The sequence below is a fragment of the Thamnophis elegans genome, chromosome 3, assembly GCF_009769535.1.
Source record: "Thamnophis elegans isolate rThaEle1 chromosome 3, rThaEle1.pri, whole genome shotgun sequence".
Taxonomy (NCBI): domain Eukaryota; kingdom Metazoa; phylum Chordata; class Lepidosauria; order Squamata; family Colubridae; genus Thamnophis; species Thamnophis elegans.
Window position 1 is genome coordinate 94701134 of NC_045543.1, and position 18254 is coordinate 94719387.

At 38.9% G+C, this 18254-nt stretch overlaps 1 protein-coding gene across 1 annotated transcript in view; it reads right to left on the minus strand.

Moving 5' to 3' along the window:
• Positions 1-942: 942 nt before the first annotated feature.
• The window catches only part of PRR16 (proline rich 16), a 118726-nt gene continuing 101414 nt past the window's right edge, over positions 943-18254 (minus strand). Inside the window, exon 3 of the mRNA XM_032212471.1 lies at positions 943-3693. The gene's annotated coding sequence lies outside the window, so the exon portion shown is untranslated. The remainder of the gene's footprint in view (positions 3694-18254) is intronic.

The window sequence follows — 18254 nt, forward strand, 5'->3', positions numbered from 1 at the left end:
TTCCTATGAAATGTATCTCAAAATCTGTACCTTTTATAACAGAATTAAATGAGTGATCAAAAAATGGAGATGAACTTCCCAAAACAACTTTAGAACTAACAACTGATCAATCTGTTATAATTCAGTTAAGGAGCAAGAGAACTTCCAGGTAGAATTCACGTTTTTTATTTATTCAGAGATTCACATTTCCTACTCATGCAATTTATTATCACATTGCTAAGAGAAACACTGAAGCTAGGAATCACTTCAAAGTAATTAAGACTCTCTTACACATTACTAGCCTTGTGTGACTTAAACTGTAGAAGCTGTGAATTGATTCCTGGACTCATTGCTAGTCTGGAATAAATTTAAATAACAAGGGAAAGGAAGACTATTTTAAATAGGTATTGATAATTGTCTTGTTTTGGATGGAGTTGGATCTAATTAGCAACATTATTAGAATTCTGAGGTAATGGAAAAAATGGTTTGCACTACAGTTTGTGAAGGTGTATTTATGGATGGATATATTTGGGTGTATAAAAATTAGACATTCCACAAATGGAAACCCTTCACAAACAAAAACTTTGTCTATTTTTTTTCCCAACAAGTATAAATGTGTACTTTGGGCACGTGATTCAAACAGATGACAGACTAGAATTTCACAAGATGGGGGAAGTAGAAGAAATAGCACACAATGTAAGATGGACAGCATCAAGAATCTGGAATGTACTTGGAACTGCTGCAAATTGCCTACATAGTCACCAGGGGTCAGGCTCAACCAGATGGTGCCATTCAATAAAGGCTGTTTCTATTTTCTGAAATTGAATGATAACCTTGTATGCCAAGTACATTCCATTGTTGATTTAAAAACACTTGGTATCCAAAGGTACTTTAAATGTCATTTATTCTCTGTGTGTCACTCTGTGTATGTGGGAAATTATACACAAAATAGAAAACTCTGGAAAAAGGAAAATATATATTTTATTCAAAACAATTCTGGCATCAAAGGAATTTATGAACTAATAACAAAATACTGCACTGAATGAGTACAGCAACTCTTCCTGTTTGCAAATTGTATTTGACAATCTTACCCAATTTCTCATTCTCTCATTCCCCAAATTGTAACTCATTCAACAATGACATGTAATAAGAACTGTAAGTTACAGCATGGAAAAAAATCCCTGCTACGCAAGAATTGCATGGTATCATGTGTTATGTTAAGAATCAGACTACATTGAAAGTTATTTTATTTTCTAAAACTAAAACCAGATATACAGCATCAAATTGCATTGCCCCACAGAGTTTTACATTCTATTTTTGCAGTAAGTGGTCTTTTGTTAGAATTTAGGAATTCTTGGATATCACGCTTGTGTTTTGTGTGTGTTTGTGTGCATTGTAATAATACTGTATGAAAATAAATATTCAAGGCTTAAAATATACTATCTGAAGTAACAGATTTTTTTTTTGCATTCCAATTTAGCTTTTAATAACATTTATTTAGGAATTGATGGTAGAATTTTCTCTGTCAAATGAAATGGCCACCTTGGTAGATTCATTTGCCTTTCACCTGTCTCTCTTTCAATGAAGAAAAATGGGAAATGTAAAGCTGCCTGAAATCTATTGTAAGATTTTCAAGATTTGGATTTTTTTTTAAAAAAAAATACATTCAATGCAATGCAATTCTATTGTCTTCTTAAAAATAAAATGCAAACTGGGGACCAAATCCAGCCCTTCATTTATAAGCAGAAAGTGTAGGTATGATACTACATACTGGTCCTGTATCAATCCGTTTTTGGATTACAGTTAAGGAATTGAGTGGGATCTTCTTGGGAAGGAGAAACAGTGGAGACAGAACAGCTTATACTGGAAAGGGAACAATTTATATGACCCCAAAACTTTAAAAGCTGAAGTTATCATTTTTATATTTCCCTTGACATCACATACATGCCCCAAAGGGGTGGAGTTTGCATCCTTCTGTTGCTTTGGTCACTGACAAAGGCGGGAAGTGTCTGTGGATGGCCATTGATATAGCCATTATCTTCCAGCTCCATCTAAAATGCCACACAATCCTACAATCTGGATCAGCTGCATACAAAGACTATCCTAACTAAACTAAAAGCCAGAACACTGGATTAATAATTTTATGAATTTGTCCCATCTGTGGTATAACATTACTTATACCTGGAGTAGAGGCCTAATACATGGAAATTATTTTTGGAAATGTATACTAGCACTAACTGTGTTATATACTACCCTCAGATCCTTTGACCATGCAGAGATCAAGTACTGAATCATGTCTTGTGTTGTGTACATATAGCTTCATTATAAACTATAGCAAACATAATTAACCATATCTAAGATTCCTCAATAAACTATGCTAACTAAATACTTCCTTAGAATAGTAAAAAATAACCTATGTATTGAAAGTAAAGATTAAAATACAGACTTTCTTACTTTCCATATGCATTTACCATAGAAATATACTTTATAATTCTACAAACATCATTTTATATTAAAGCTTTCAGTCGCAAATCATTCTGATTTTAGCATGGCAAAATCTATGTTTTGGTTCTTGTCTTTATGTTTCCCTTTTTAGTGAAAGAGGGAATAGTGGTTGAGTAATGAAAATCAGCAAAAGTAAGTAAATGCAAATGATACAAACACATTTATTTAGAAAAATAAACTGAAAATGCCTATTTATCTGATACATTTTCCATGAAGAACAGATTTTTAGCTATAAAAATGTCATGTGTCAAATACGTAATACAAACATGTTTTCTCCCTTTATAGTAATTGGGAGGTTTCTGTCGGTATTCATTAGGAACATACCAGTTATCTTAGTCAATTTCTTTCTTGTTACACGGATACAAAAATGTATTAAAATTAGATAGATTCTAAAACCCATGTTAGCTTGTTGATGCTTTCTTGTTATCATTATTGTTATCCCAGTTCTAATGAAGTATTTTCTTTTTCAAAGATTCCAGCTGCAAAGTGATGGAGGGACATTATGTTTTCTTCATTTTTATACACAAATTTAATTTTTTTATTATTTTTGCTCTCAAACTCTCAACATACATCTTCTTGTTGGCTAAAATTTCATGTGGCCATCTGTGCAAATGATGGCTTACATCATTCCCCTGAATGAAAGTGACAGTGCAAATATTAGAAGTGCATTGAGATCCATGCTGTAACAGTTGAATTGTTTCAGCAAAGGACACGAAACAACCTTTTTCCAAGCATTTTAGCATCAACTGTCTCTCTTCTATGGCTTTGAGTTTGCACAGGAGACAATAATAGCCTTCTCTTCCACCCAATATGCATTGGCATCGCCTGATCCATTTAAGTGCTTTCAACTTTCATTTTGCTACATCTGTTTAACACATTTGGCTGGATCACAGAAATGCTGTTCGGCAATTGTTGTTTCTGCAATGGGTCAGAAAAGTAACTGACTTTTGTTTCTTCTGTCAGAGTGCATGGTGCTTAAGGCTGTGGCTTTTATCAGGACTCAGCTCATAGCTGTTAAATGAGGCCGGTGTAGTAATGCAGATGGCACCAGATATCAGTTGTGCTCAGGCTCAAGGGTGTTCGTGCTCTAAGGAGAGTCCATGTTGTTGTTATTTAGTATTGCCTGAAAGAGGTTGCACTGTCAAATCTGTCATAGGAGAACTGGATATTGTGTCATCAAATATTAAGATACTTTCTAGCCTGAAGGAGCTGCAATAGAGAAAAGAAAGAATAAAGTTAATGATACCAAATAGACCAAATACCAAATATATAAAAAGATACCATATGATAAATTCAATTTATTTCTCTTTGGAAAATTACTGCTCATGTTGCTCATAAAAAGAAGCAAAACTACTTGGAATCATTTGAAACATGTGACAGTTCTCAATGCATGTAATAGTAGCTTTATTTTTAGTGACGTTTAACTCAGTAGTGGGGGCATACGTTATCTTAGACTAACCTAATCTCTTATCTAAGGTCTAGGTTAAGAATATTGAACTGAATAAGGGAAGGTCAAAGTTGCTTTTCTTTATTTTAGTTGCTTTCTAAAGCATAGAAGCCTTAAATACATACCTTTATGTCCTGGATACAAACTGAATAGTTAATAGAATAGTTAATAATAATAAACTAAATGCTAACTATCAGTAAATAATACAATACAGATATATAGCACTCCTGATATTAAGTATAATACTAAGTACAGAAGTTAATAGTTATTGTCCAGTGGCAGTGATAGGAGCATGGTGACTCACATGGTTCGGACGCTGGGTTGACAAGCAACATGCCTATGTTTGAGACCTGAGCGCTGCTGTGAGATGGGTGAGCTCCCGCCATTTAGTTCCTGCTGGACACAGGAAAGGAGTCCCCACCTGGGCTTCCTCCCATGAAAGATTAATTATTTCAACCTGGAACCACCTTGGTGTTTCTGACATGAGTGTGATGTGAATGGCAGTGATAAAGTACTAAATACTATTTAAATGCACTCAAGAATAATTATTAGCGAATGTTTCACATGATTTCCAGGATATGAGAAAAAATATTTATATTAAAATTTCAGAATAGCAAAAAAGTCAACACTATATTTTTTTATTAAGCCTTATTCCTAGCTCTAATAAAATACTATTATATTGTCCAGTATACATAATTCAAAAATATTTATATGAAATGTACATCTTGATAGTTTACTTTTTTCTTTTTGTTTTTGTAAAAATGCAATGTTGCAATGTCACATGAAAGAGCATATTCAGTTGAATTTTTTGAAAAAAATTGTATATACTACTACATACTACATATGGCACAAAACACAAAGTGAATATATTTTTCAAAAAAAATGAACAAGACAAGGACCAAAAAGCTAGCATTCCCATACCCGAGCAATAGAAATCTAGAAAATCATTGAATACTAATAAATGACAGAGTTGCTACAGTTGCTCTAAGTCTTATTTTTGCAGTCTAGACCTACAAAAATCTTATGTCTCACTTGGACACTTTCTGTAGGAACCTCCTTGAACATTTTTCCTGATTTAGCATAGCTATTCTTATTCATGATTTTGATTAAGTTACATTTGGGATTTATTTCTAATACAAGAGTTATGAGGACTCAAGCCTTCTCAAGTCACATTTCTGTGATCTTTGCTACTGTGCTTCCTGATTAAGTGGGTCAGCACAAATTAAAATCCTTCAAAACACACATGTCTGATTTGTAGCAACACATCAGGCTTCTGTGAATAGGACTATAGAACTGAGTAACCTAACTTCAGCCAAAAATTGAGTAACCTAACAAACCAAAATACAAAGCTTCAACTAAGAATATTACACATGCCTTTTCTACTCTGAAGTTGGCAAAACATGGACACTGAATATCAACAGAAACATACAGTATACCTGGCATATATGGCACCACCATTTACAGTCAAGTATTCTAAATTTAAATAGATAAAGATTCACACACCTGGCACATTCTGATGCCTCATTGTTGAAAACAGTCAACTTGTGTTAACTTACTGGGGTTGATTCATAGTATCTTATATCTTTTTAATTTTAATACTTGCCATACGTTGAAATATTATACTTATATTCCCCTTCATTCTGCCTTCTAATAGTCACTATACTGTATTGTGCATTCCGCAGGCTTGAAATCCTTATTTATTCAAGGAACAGTCTTCGTATCAAAACCTTTGAATGTGCCTTTGGGGGTGGGGGAAACATTTGCCGATCTTTTTGGATTTTTAAATGGTTTAAGTGGAAAAATGAGAATCTGTTTTATGTCTTAAGCCTTCTGTCATGATTCCAAGAAACACCCCCAACAAAATAAAACTCCAAGACCTGAAGCTCCTCAAAGTTCCAATTTATTAGAGATGTCATGTTGGCACATCTGAGAAAACCTGAATCTGAAAGCTTTCAGGTTTCCCAGTTGAAAGTTCACAACCCTTGCCCCACATTCCCAAGTTCATCACATGGTCCAATCCAATACTCCAACACAACTGAAGACAATCTTCAACCACTCCCATCTAGGTGCAGGCAAGTGTCCTTGATTCCCAGAAGAAAGAATGTTGTTATGGCTAAAATTCTACTGTTCCAAACAATCCCCCTCCCAAATTCCCAGGTTAACATATGTGGCAGTCAGGAGGCTGGAAAAAGGAAAAAAAACTGCTTCCAAAACTGACACCTTCTTTTGAAGTGCTGCTCATTCCAGCAATATCATGACAACACTTAGCCAGTCCTGTTTTGGTACTCTTAAAAAACAAATGAAAAAGTGCAGCTGTGGCTGTAAATTATCTTATATAACTTATTTCTTTCTAATTAGAAGATTCTAATGATCCAAGGACACAAGTCAGAAATGAAGGATGTATGGATCAAACAAGTCAACATTTTAGTATTGGATAAATCTGATACTTCCTATCAGTTTTAAATGGCTGATGAAAGTTTTATCGTTCTGGCTATATGGTTTTTTAAAACGTGTGACCTTTACAGCTTATTAAGTATCACCAATAATGAATTTTGATAATTGGAGCTTGGTTAAAGAATTTGTTGCTGTAAAGAACCTCAAAAAAATCCATAGCACTTCATCAAAGCTATTTTTGTTGCTCTTCTTTACCAAAAGTGCAACGTGGCTATATTTAGTTCCATAAAACAGATTTTTTGAGTTTCCCTGCAAGACAATTTTTAGAATATAGAAACCTATTGAATGCTTTTTAATTATTGTTTTTGTCCAGTTGTTAAATGTAATGACATAGAATACAACACCTGATAGTTGTAACATCATTATGCACTGTCTTCTTAAACACATAGATTTAGATTTCAATATAAGACGGATTTTAATTAATTCACTGTGACATTGCAAGTATCTTAAAGTAAGTTTCATAGCTCATTGAATCAACCTCCAGGGAAAATATTTTCTGCTTTTTCATATGTAAAGCAACTGAACAGACTAAAACATAACATATGTAGGATCATCAACATTTGAGAATATCTGTAACATGCTTTAATTTCTGATGGGTTTCTTTCCACATTGGGAAAATACAATAATAACACCTCTTTTCATGAAAGCCATATTCTTGTTTTGCAATGCTTTTAAGCAAATAGAGAGAAAAATGAAAAAAGAATTGCATAATAAAAAAGAACAAAGAGAAAATAGGTCAGAAAAATGCAAGCATCCGCATAATAGAAATAGGCCTACAATAATGCAATAAAAGTGTAGCAATGACAAATTCTGTGCACATATTTTGAAAAAAAAATGTGCTAAATGATTGGAACAAAAGTGTTCCTAAATAAATAAATGTGACAAATGTAAATAAATGTAAGCTGTATGCTATTATTTAGCAATTATTGTTGCAGATAGGTTACGAAGAATCTAACATGGAATAAGGGTTAGCCTTGCAACTAATTGTACATGATGGCTCAAAGACACCTACTATATTTTTCGGAGTATAAGATGCACCGGAACATAAGACACACCAAGATTTTGAAGAGGCAAATTTTTAAAAAAGTTTTTGCACTCTGCAAACCTCTCAAAAATGGCCTTTTTTTTTTTTTTTCTAAAACAGCACCATTTTTTGTTAAAAAAAGAGGGCATGCGTAGCCTTTAGGGGGCTTATAGGGGCCATTTTTGAGAGGTTTGCAAAACCTCTGGGGCTGGGCAAAAACAAGCAAAAAACGGTCCGTTTTTCACAAAACGTTTTTGACAAAGCCATATATTTTGTGAACAAAAGGGGCATGCATAGCCTTTAGGAGATTTCCAGAGTGCTCTAGGGGGTTGGGGGGGGGCAAAAACGAGCAAAAAACTAGGCCGATTTTCACTCACATTTGCTCTCCCCAGCCCTAGGAGCACTCTGGAAGCCACCTAAAGCCTATGTACAGCCATTTTTGTGAAGAGGACAGGATTTTGGGAGGCCGAAAATGCTGTACTTAAGAGTATAAGATGCACCCAGATTTTCACACCTTTTATAAGGTGTGTCTTATACTCCGAAAAATACGGTAAATGATTACCTAAAACATTTGCAGTTATACAAATCTGTAAAGTTGTCTCCTATCATCGATACTTATGGTCCAGGTTATAGACAGTGACTAACTGTCTATAACCTGTAAGGAATATATGCAGGTGTTTTTCACCTTTGTCTGGAGGTAACACTTAAATATGGACTGTTGTTTTACAATACATTTTCCTAGGGTAGGAAAATCTTATTACTTACTCCCATCAATAAAGTATCTGAAAGAACAATCTAGTTGTCATATCTATGAACAATCCATATAAGACTTCTACAAATTTATCATAACTTATAGATGGGCTGGTTTTTTTTTTTTTTAGTTTTCATCTCCTCTCCCTTGCAGTTAACATTTTCAGAAGCCTCTGTCCATTCTACATTTCAAGTTTTACATATTCACTAAAATATCTAAGACTGGGTTGATCCATAAGTCTACTCCTTAGCATCTTATAATAGAAGGCTGTTTTCACAGCATGAGAAATAGATCACTCCTATACATGCAGCCTCAATGCATTATTATTTTGAAAAGTAGTGTATAAAATTGAAAAAAGTGCACAAATTCAAAAATACAACCAACAAATAATAGGGAGAAAGCAAATATATAATAAATCTAAGCATATCATGTTTATTAAACATTAGCTATTTATAAAAACTTCATTTTTTAAAAATAAACCTTTATTGTAAATCAGGGGTGTCAAACTGGTGGCCCGTGGACTGGATGCATCACATGCTGTCCACACCCACCCCTCCACGAAGGGAAAAAAATGTCTCAATACACTACATGACGGCAATATGACGCCACGAGTTTGACACCCGTGACACCCGTGTTGTAAATGAAATCTGTGCCAAATAGAAAGACATTGCACCATTATTTTTGCTTAGTAAAAAGATTGCCTTTTCATACATTGATGTCACTTATTTCCTGAATCCAGTCCTAATGTCCAAGATACTATTCTTCTGACTTCTCAAAACCTCGTAGTCAAGATTACAACCCTGTAGGCCAATTTGTAACATCCATGCATAGCCAAGCCAGACATCTGTTACCACTTGCTGAAACAATAGTTGTTATACACTATGGAGATGTAGCCAACCTCTGATGACTCTAAGGATAAAAGTCTCCAAGCCATCCTGACTGTTGTCATATTACACAATTATTGCAGGTACATTTATGTGACTTTCAGCATTCGCCCTATCCACCTCATGCACTGCCAATCTTGTCTTCTGCTTCTGTTAATCTCACCCACCATTATGGGCATAAGGGCACATTATCAGCCCTTATGATATCCAATTTATTTCATGTTTCTTGCTTTCAATGTATGTTCTGGTTTGTTTTGTTTTTATTCAGCAGGTGGTACTTTTTATTATCCAAGTGTACTGCTAAGCAGATCATCTTGATTGTAGATGTTCTGGTTTTATTCCAAATTATATATGAATACCTAAATTCATGTCCATAACAGAATGATGTATCTCTGACTGCAATTCTTGAATAAAAAATGTATTATAATAATTCTAAATGAATGACAATAGTGTGTGATGCAATGTCATAAATAATATCTATAACTAGATTTTATGATCATCAATTCCAAGATATTTCCTTATCTAAACAGAGAAACAGAATCATCATGAGTGGGGCAAAAATAAGTGGGAGTGACTTCTAACTTCCTGTTGACTTCCCTGTTGAGTTTCCTTGTGGAAAGCTGGCATTGAACATCAGATATCTTCCTTCCTTCCTCCCTGTTCTTTCCTTCCTTCCTTTCTCACTTTTTTTCACCCTTCCTCTTCCTTTCTTATTCCCCCCTTCTTCCTTTCAACATATGCTCATTTCAGATGAATTCAAGTTTTATTATCTTTTTAACAGCTCTGCTTGACATGCTGCACTTGAGATAGTAATTTGTTCAGATCCTTTGGCAGTAGATACATGTCTGTTCAGAATTAAGTTTCAGTGGCTGGCTTCATTTATTTAGTTAAATAAAGTGTGGGAAACAATTATTACCACTAGGATGTAAGCCTATCATGATGGCTGGATTCACACAATATGCTAATCAAAAACCAAACAATCCCAGCCATTGGATTTCCACTTATAATGACTCTACTTCTGCACAAGTAGCAAACTTTTCTGCCAGGGAAGGGAAGAATACAAACCTCACTTTTCTTTATTGAAAGGGAATGTTTGTAAAAATAACAGCATACGGCAGCAAATTAGTTCCTCCACTTTGGATTGCTGATTTGAGCCTTTGGGATAAAACCAATTCTCCTTGGTTTTATCCCCCAATCTCTTAAGTTTTTCCCATTTTTAGACCTTCAATCATCTCACTTCTTCCTTTCCCCCTCACTTCTATTTTCCAATCTTCCCATTTCTTTCTTCCTTCTTGCCCCTTCTAATCCTTTCTGAGCTTCTGCTTGTCCTCTTAACTTTTCTGAATTCGGTCTTGTTTTACTTTGATCCCTCCCAGATCTTTCTCCTCCCAGTTTCCATTTGGTCCCAATTAGGTGCTACACCTACAATCCCGTTTGCAGGAAAATCTGTCTCACTACTGCTTTGGTACTGGGGTTTTCTAACAATCTAACTGTTATTGCTTTTCACTATCTTCGGGACCTATCTTTTCTTCTTCACAAGATGAACTCTTTTGAATGCTTTGCCACTTCCATCCTTTCTGGTGGTCTTTTTTTAGAGTCTTAATTTGCTCTTGCCCCTCCCTTACTTCTTACTTCTCTAAGGTTCTCCTTCTATAACTCGATTTCTCAGTTCCTGAATTAATCTTTAATCTATGTCACCCTAAGCAATCCAGCTCTCCAATTTGTTTTCTTCACCCTTTACCTAGCAATATTATTCATGCTTTCCAATGAGAGAGAATGATTCATAAACATATCTCAATTGCTACCCTAGGCCACCAAATGACCCAAATAATATCCATTAATTTGGAAGAGTAGGAGAAAGAAGCCTATACTTGAAATGCTGATTCATAGTCATAGAAAGTCTCTAAACTTGTTTGATTTGCATTGGGGAATTGCTGCCTTTCTGTTGCCATTCTTATTTGCACTAAAAATTCTCATCTCATGAGTCATGTCGGAAAATTGTCTATCAAGTCTAGACAGTTAAATAAGGGTTAAGGGTCCAGAAACCTATGATTTACTTCCAAGAGAATTTGATTGCTTCCTCTTATTCCCAACAATCTTCAACGAAAGTTGTTGCTTAGAAACAAAGCATAAAGACTCAATCCACTACTTAACTCCACTAACCATTGATCAAGTCACCAATCACTTGTTCCAATTTCAGAATCAAATGTCAGACTAGATGGACAAGTTAGCCCAAGAGATGGGACAGAATCTACAAAAGTCATTATTAGAACAGCTGCAGCAGCTACAGTCCTTTGATATTTGGTTCTTGTCTCATTGACAGACAACTATGTTAGAAATTCCAGAAAATGTACCTCCTCCATCATAAATGGGAACTATACATTTCTGAGACTAGATGGTTTCTTTAATGATTGAAAGTATCTGCTAATAAATATTCTCTAACACTTTCTGATAGCCCTATTGTTCATGAAAAAATCTAGTTTCCTTTAAATGATCTAAATTAAAGACAGTCAACCTATCTAATGGCAATGAATTCTACTTCGTAAAAAATACTTACCTCTTATTGTTTGCAATTTCCTCAGATATAGTATCAATAGATGAGCAAAAGCCCAAGGGACAATGTCAATGGCGGAGACCATGGTGCCCAGCAGTTTGGTCAAAGTGGCTAAGGACACCTTACTTCTCGTGAGTACCTGAGTAGCTAGCTGTCTGAGAGAGAGCTGTCTTTCTGATGACAGAGAGACCGTGCCTGCCTCTGTATCTATCAGAGCCCCTAGGTGAATTAGACTAGTGGAGGGATGAAGGTGACTTTTAGCCAGGTTTACCGAAAAACCATGGTCCCTCAGTACTGTCATAGTGGTGTCTAGATCCCTTAGAGCCCACTCAAAGGAGGATGACTGTATCAGCAGGTCATCTAAATAACATTGGATCCTGACTGGGAACTGTCTCAGATGGGCTGCCAGGGCAGTCATTACCTTAGTGAAAACTCGGGGGGGGGGGGGAGTGGAAGACAACCCAAAAGGCAAGGCCTGGTATTGAAAGTGATGCCCTAGATAGCAGAACCTGAGATACCTACGGTGGTCTCGAGTGATGGGTATGTGTAGGTAGGCCTCTGTGAGGTCTATAGAGGTGAGGAAGTCCCCCTGCCTAATCCCCTCCAAGATGGAGAGGAGTGAGTGCATTTTGAACTTCCTATAACAAATGAAGCGGTTCAGGCATTATTTTATTTATTTATTAGACTTATATACCGCTTCATAGGGCTTGCAGCCCTCTCTAAGAGGTTTACAGATTTTTAGCAAATTGATTCAGCAAATTGCCCCCACAGTCTGGGTCCTCATTTCACCCACCTCGGAAGGATGGAAGGCTGAGTCAACCTTGAGTCGGTGAGATTTGAACCGCTGAACTGCAGATAACAGTCAGCTGAAGTGGCCTGCAGTACTGCACCCTAACCACAGCGCCACCTCGGCTCCTTGGGCATTTCAGGTCGAGGATTGCCCTCCAGCCCCCTGATGCCTTAGGGAATACAAAGAGGATGGAGTAATACCCCCGGCCTTGCTGATCTAGAGACACTGGTTGGATGGCCCGGATATCCAACAGGTGCTGGATGGCCTCCTGCATCAGTAACCTCCAGTTTGGATTATTTGAGACTGGACAGATCCGGATGAAACTCGGGGGACTGGAAAGAAACTCAAGTGACAGGCTGTGCCTAATGGTGTTCACCACCCACTTATCAGAGGAAGAGCGGTCCCAGAGATCAGCGAAGTATGCCAAGCAACCCCCAATGGGAGGTGAATTGAATCTAGAACTAGTTTTTGTGGAAGGAGCGCCCCACACTGCCTCCTCTGCCCCCTCAAAAGGGCCGCTTCTGCTGCCTGCCTCTCTGTTGTCTATCTGGGTATCTCTACCTGGCAGAGAATCCTCCCTGGTACTGCCTGGCACCTGAGTACCCCGCATCTGACCCCCTGAAAGAATCCTGACCTCTGAAGGAAGACCCGAAGTCTTGTTCCCGGAAGTAGGACCGTCTGGGATAGGGCACCGTCCTGAACTGGCCCTTCTTCGGAGCAGTGGGAAACACCTTCCACTTGTCCTGTTCTCGACCAGGTAGGGGTCCAGAGCTGCTCCAAAAAGGGCATCTCCCATGAAAGGAGCAGATGCCAGGCGCCACTTGTGGCGTACATCCGCCTGCCACTGTCGCAGCCACAGCAATGGAAGAAGCGATCGCCCTGGAGGCAAACCTGGCTGCGGACAAGGTGGCGTCTGCCGAAAATTGGATGGCTGCCACCAGTTTGTTGATGTCTTGATGTGCTCTGACATCGGTGATGGGGATTCGTTGTTGCAGCTCCTATAACCAGAGTAAGGAAGACTGGTTGAAGGAGGAGGCTGTGGTGGCTGCCTTCACTGACCAGACGGCTGCTTGATGAAGCCTTTGGAGAGTGAGGTCCGCCTTCCTGTCCTCCAACTTCAAAGCATCCTCTGGTTCCCCTGGCAGATTAGTAGGGGTCTGCAGTGCCATGACTGGTGCATCGATGGAGGACTGTGACAGCACCCTAGCCATGTCCTGATCTACATTGAAGAAGGCCTTGTCTGTAGATGTGGGGGTGGGTCCCACTGTGGGAGCTGCCCATTGGCGCTTCACCAAGTCTAAAAAGGCCCTGGGGGTTGGCACTGTGTCTGTCTCAATGGCCTGCTCATCAAAGATGGTTTCTGTTGAGAACCCCTGATGCTGAGGTGGTGCTTCTGCTGCTCTGTTTCCAAGCTTGGCGGCTGCCTTGGCTTTGAATAGGAGTGACTTGTACAATGAGGGTTGGAATAACCCGGTGAAGGCCCGCTTAGGAGGGGGCATGCCTTCGTCTTTGGATAGTTTATCCTCCCTAACCTCCCCCTCCTCGCAATTCAGGTCACTGTCCTCTTGTGATGAGGCCGGGGAGCTAGGCATGTCTTCCCCCTGGGTTTCCAGGCCCTCTGGTATCCTAGGAGAAGATGCTACTTGAGGCTGCATTTTTGGCTGCTGAAATGCCACTGTCATGCATTGCTGGAAGGCCTGCATCATTAGGTCTTGAAAATTGGGAACCACTGTGGGGGGGGGGATTCTAGCTGGTGCCCATGCCCACCCGTGCAGGGGGAAATCCCAGAGGTTGCCACCCCTGAACAGGATCCCAAAGACCGGATGTGTCAATAGGGATCCTTGCTTGCACTGTAGGTCCTCCCCTATGGCCCCACCAGTTGGAGGGATTCTAGGGGTCTTCCCCTTCTGCCCCAGGGCTGGGATGGACTTATGGCTTATTGCCTTCGTGCAGACCTGCTCTAATTTCCGGTGCCTCCTTCTTTTGTACTTAGAGGGAGGTTTGGAAGGCTTGGGGGCACCCTCTGCTTCTAGCTGCCCTGGGGGAAGGTGCTTCTTCTTGTCTCTAGGCTTTCTCCCCCTCCCCCCACATCTGGGCAGCTTCTGGGGTGGCCACTAACCTGGAGTGATCCTCTGCCCCTCTGGTGGGGCTGCTGGCTGTCGCTGCAGCTACCTGGGTCTTGCTGACCTCCTTGGTGCTGCTGGGCGCCGCTATCTCTTCCCGGCTTCAAGATGGCGCCTGTGCCAGGAAACAAAGGGTGCTGGTTTTAAAAATTCCTTTCCAAGCAACTTGTGCTCCAAGGAACTGCCGTGCGCCCCTGCCGCCAGTTTTTCGCCTCCAGCCTCTTTCTGGCACTGCTGAAAGCCTGGCTCTGCTCATGGGCCCCCTCCAACCAGCTGGGCCACGTGAAAATGGCGCGGGCACTCTGCGGCATTTGGGGAAGCCGCGGTTTGCTACTTGACCCTGTGGGGAGCAGCAGAGTGTTCCGGCGTGCGGCAAGGCTCACCTTCTCGGCAGGACTCCGGCACCTCCTTAGACTCTGCCGGTGGCCCCGATTGATTGGGTCACGTGGAAGCAGCATGGGCACTCTGCGGCCCTTGAAAAAGCTGTGGCTCACCACTCAACCCTTTTGGGGAGCGGCGGAGTGCTCTGGCGCGCTGGAGCCTCTGCAACAGGGCTTGCCTTTGTAAGGCTTGTGCCCCTTGTCTCCTGCTTGCCCGGCAGATTTTCTTTCTGAGTGATGCTTGTCTCAGTCAGAGGCCTGGGAGGCGTGCTGCCCCTGGGGGCTTTCAGCAAATCTTCTGCAGCAATTTCTTGCATTTTGAATTTTTCCAAGATTATCGGAGATCCAAGATGGCAAACCGTCCAGTTGAGGGACTGAGTCGATAACTGTGTGGTACCTGGTGGACCAGGGACATGTCCCAAAAACCTATCTGACTCAGTCCAATCAACAAAATGATAAGGTCAACCCATCCTGGATACTCCTCTCCTCACTATGGAGAAGTAAGTAAACACTTTGTAATTTCCCATTAATACATATGTATATGCATGCTTAGCATGTTGCACTTCTTTTAGCATCAGAAAAATCCAATGTACAGGGGTTAATCTTGTTCTTAATAATTCCAATTTTACCTATTGTGCAGCTTCTAGAGTTTTATAATCTATGACCTAGCTTTAAAAGTATAACAGCTACCTGATAGAGGAGAGAAATATATTAAAGTTAGCCTTTAAAGCAAGGCACTCCAACCTTGGCAACTTTAAGACTGGTAGACTTCCCATGGTAGATGGATAATTCCAGGAGTTGAACCCCACAACTCTTAAAGCTGCCAAGGTTGGAGACCCCTGCTTTAAAGAGCCTAAACTTCTTGTGACTATTTTTAAATAACCTTTTTAAATTAACGGATACATGTATACATTTCTATGGCTAACAATCAATATTTAGTTTTGGACATGAAAACAGAATTACTACAATTTCTGGTGGTTCTGATGAATTCCCCACTATTCTGTCAATTTCTTCTAACGTTTGTTTGGAAATCTAGTGCATCACATATGATAGAAAAAACTGTTTGTTATTCCAATAAACAGGCAGTCAAAATAATAAGTTTTATATTTTCATTTTGCAAGAAATGATGTTTTATTCATTGCCTCAGTACAAGCAAGACCACACCACAAACTTATTTAAACCTTTGAAACCAAAGTATAGATATTGCTCTTCTGTTTCAAAGTCCTGGCAAACCCTTCATTCCCTGCATGAGATAGATAGCTGACTTGATCAGTAGATTTTGACAAAGAATTTGATTAACAAAAAAAGTTAAATGGCAAAAATCAATGTAGCAGCATAGCTGAAGCTGCTACAATGAACTGATGGTCTAGATTGATAGCCATTACATGTCTTTGTATCCAGAAATAGATTTGTTCCCCACATATCTGCTAAGAATAAGTGGAAACAATGATTGTCCACAAGAAATGACAGCTGTAACTTAAAAGTATCATTTCCAACTTGGTGCCTCTGAGATATGTTGAAGTTCACTTCCTATAATTGTGTTGATCCCGCTGACTGGAAGATTATGGAACAAAGTTGTTGTGCATTCAAGGACAAAATTCACTAAAATCAGTTTGTGCCACTGTTTCAGGAAGGCTAACTTATAACAACCATAATATTAAAATAATGTTACCATAATACTGTTAAATGTCTCGAAATATTGATTTCAAGAATTCTAAATTTTTTTTTTAAAAAACTGCTTGACACAAATAAATCCAGATTTAAATGTATTTGCTAATACAGGTAGTCCTCAACCTACAGTTGTAACTTGGGAAATTCCATTATAAGTCAAGTTGAAGGGCTGTATAGAAACTTAAAAAATAAAGAAATAACTACAATGACGGAGCATAGCAGTTAAAACCTAGACTAATAGCCAAGATGAATGGTCCAAGGAATATTTCTCCCTGCATTTTATTATGTATTTAGTTATTAAATTTATTGGCCCAGATCTTATCACAAATTTGAACTTGGCCTCAAATAGTGCCATTTAAAATTCAACTGTAAACATTAAACATGTATATAAATTCAACAATCTGAGCAATACTTATTGGAAGGAAGTACCATATTTTTCAGAGTATAAGAAGCACCGGAGTATAAGACGCACCAAGGCTTTGAAGAGACAAATAAAAAACGTAGGTAGGTAGATAGAGGGATAGAGAGGGAGAGAAATACAGTAGGTAGGTAGGGAGAGAGCAAGAGTAGGTAGATAGAGGGAGAGAGAGAGAGAGAGAGAGAGAAGGAGAAAGAGAAATACATTAGGTAGGTAGGGAAAGAGGGAGAGAAAGATACAGTAGGTAGGTAGGGAGAGAGAGTAGCTAGGTAGATAGTAGATGTTTCCAGGTGTATTTATCCATATACTGGAGAAGGAAATCGCTGACAACATGCTGCACCTAAGATTTGTTTCTGCTGGCACAGCACTTGATCAATGGAATTTTCATCAATCACACTAACTAAAGAGCTTTCTGAAAGGAAAAAAAAGGTTTTGCATTCTGCAAACCTCCCCAAAGTGGTCCGTTTTTCATGAAAACGGCCCTGTTTTTTTCCAAATAAAAGGCATAAATAGCCTTTGGGGGGGGGACTTGCAGAGTGCTCGGGGAGGGCAAAAACAAGCAAAAAGGGCCATTTTTCACAAAAATGGGTCCGTTTTTTGTCAAAAAAATTGCGTGCATAGCCTGATGGGGGCTTATAGAGTGCTGCAGGGGGCTGGAGGGGGGCAAAAAAATGTTCCATTTTTTGCTAATTTCTACCCTCCCAAGTGCCCAGGAGTGCTCTGAAAGCATCCATAAGGGTATGCACGGCCATTTTGGTGAAGGGGGCAGGGCTTCGGGAGGCAAAAAAATGCTGTATTCGATGTATAAGACGCACTCAGATTTTCAGCCTCTTTTTTGAGGAAAAAACGTGCGTCTTATACTCTGAAAAATGCGGTATGTATTCATATGTATGTATCTCTAAATTAGAGTGGATGTAAGTGGTTTCATTAGCAAAATATGTTCAAAGCATGTCAAGATGCAGTTGTGGAAAATGTTCATTGGTAACTTGATATTTGGAATGTAATAACTCATCTACCTCCAAAAAAAGGCAGCTGGACATGTTGTGCTAATGCAACTAAGGCAGAAAATAAAGATTTATTTGTTCCTCCATCATGGGATAAGCTGTTAACTGTGTTGTCCATCTATATTTCACTCATATACTTTTCCACTGACACCTTCATAGTGATATACATGCACAAATATAAAATGAATATTTCTGATACATATTCATAATATTGTGAAATTGTATTACATACACAGTATACAGAATTGGGTTGTTGTGGTGATGGTGTTT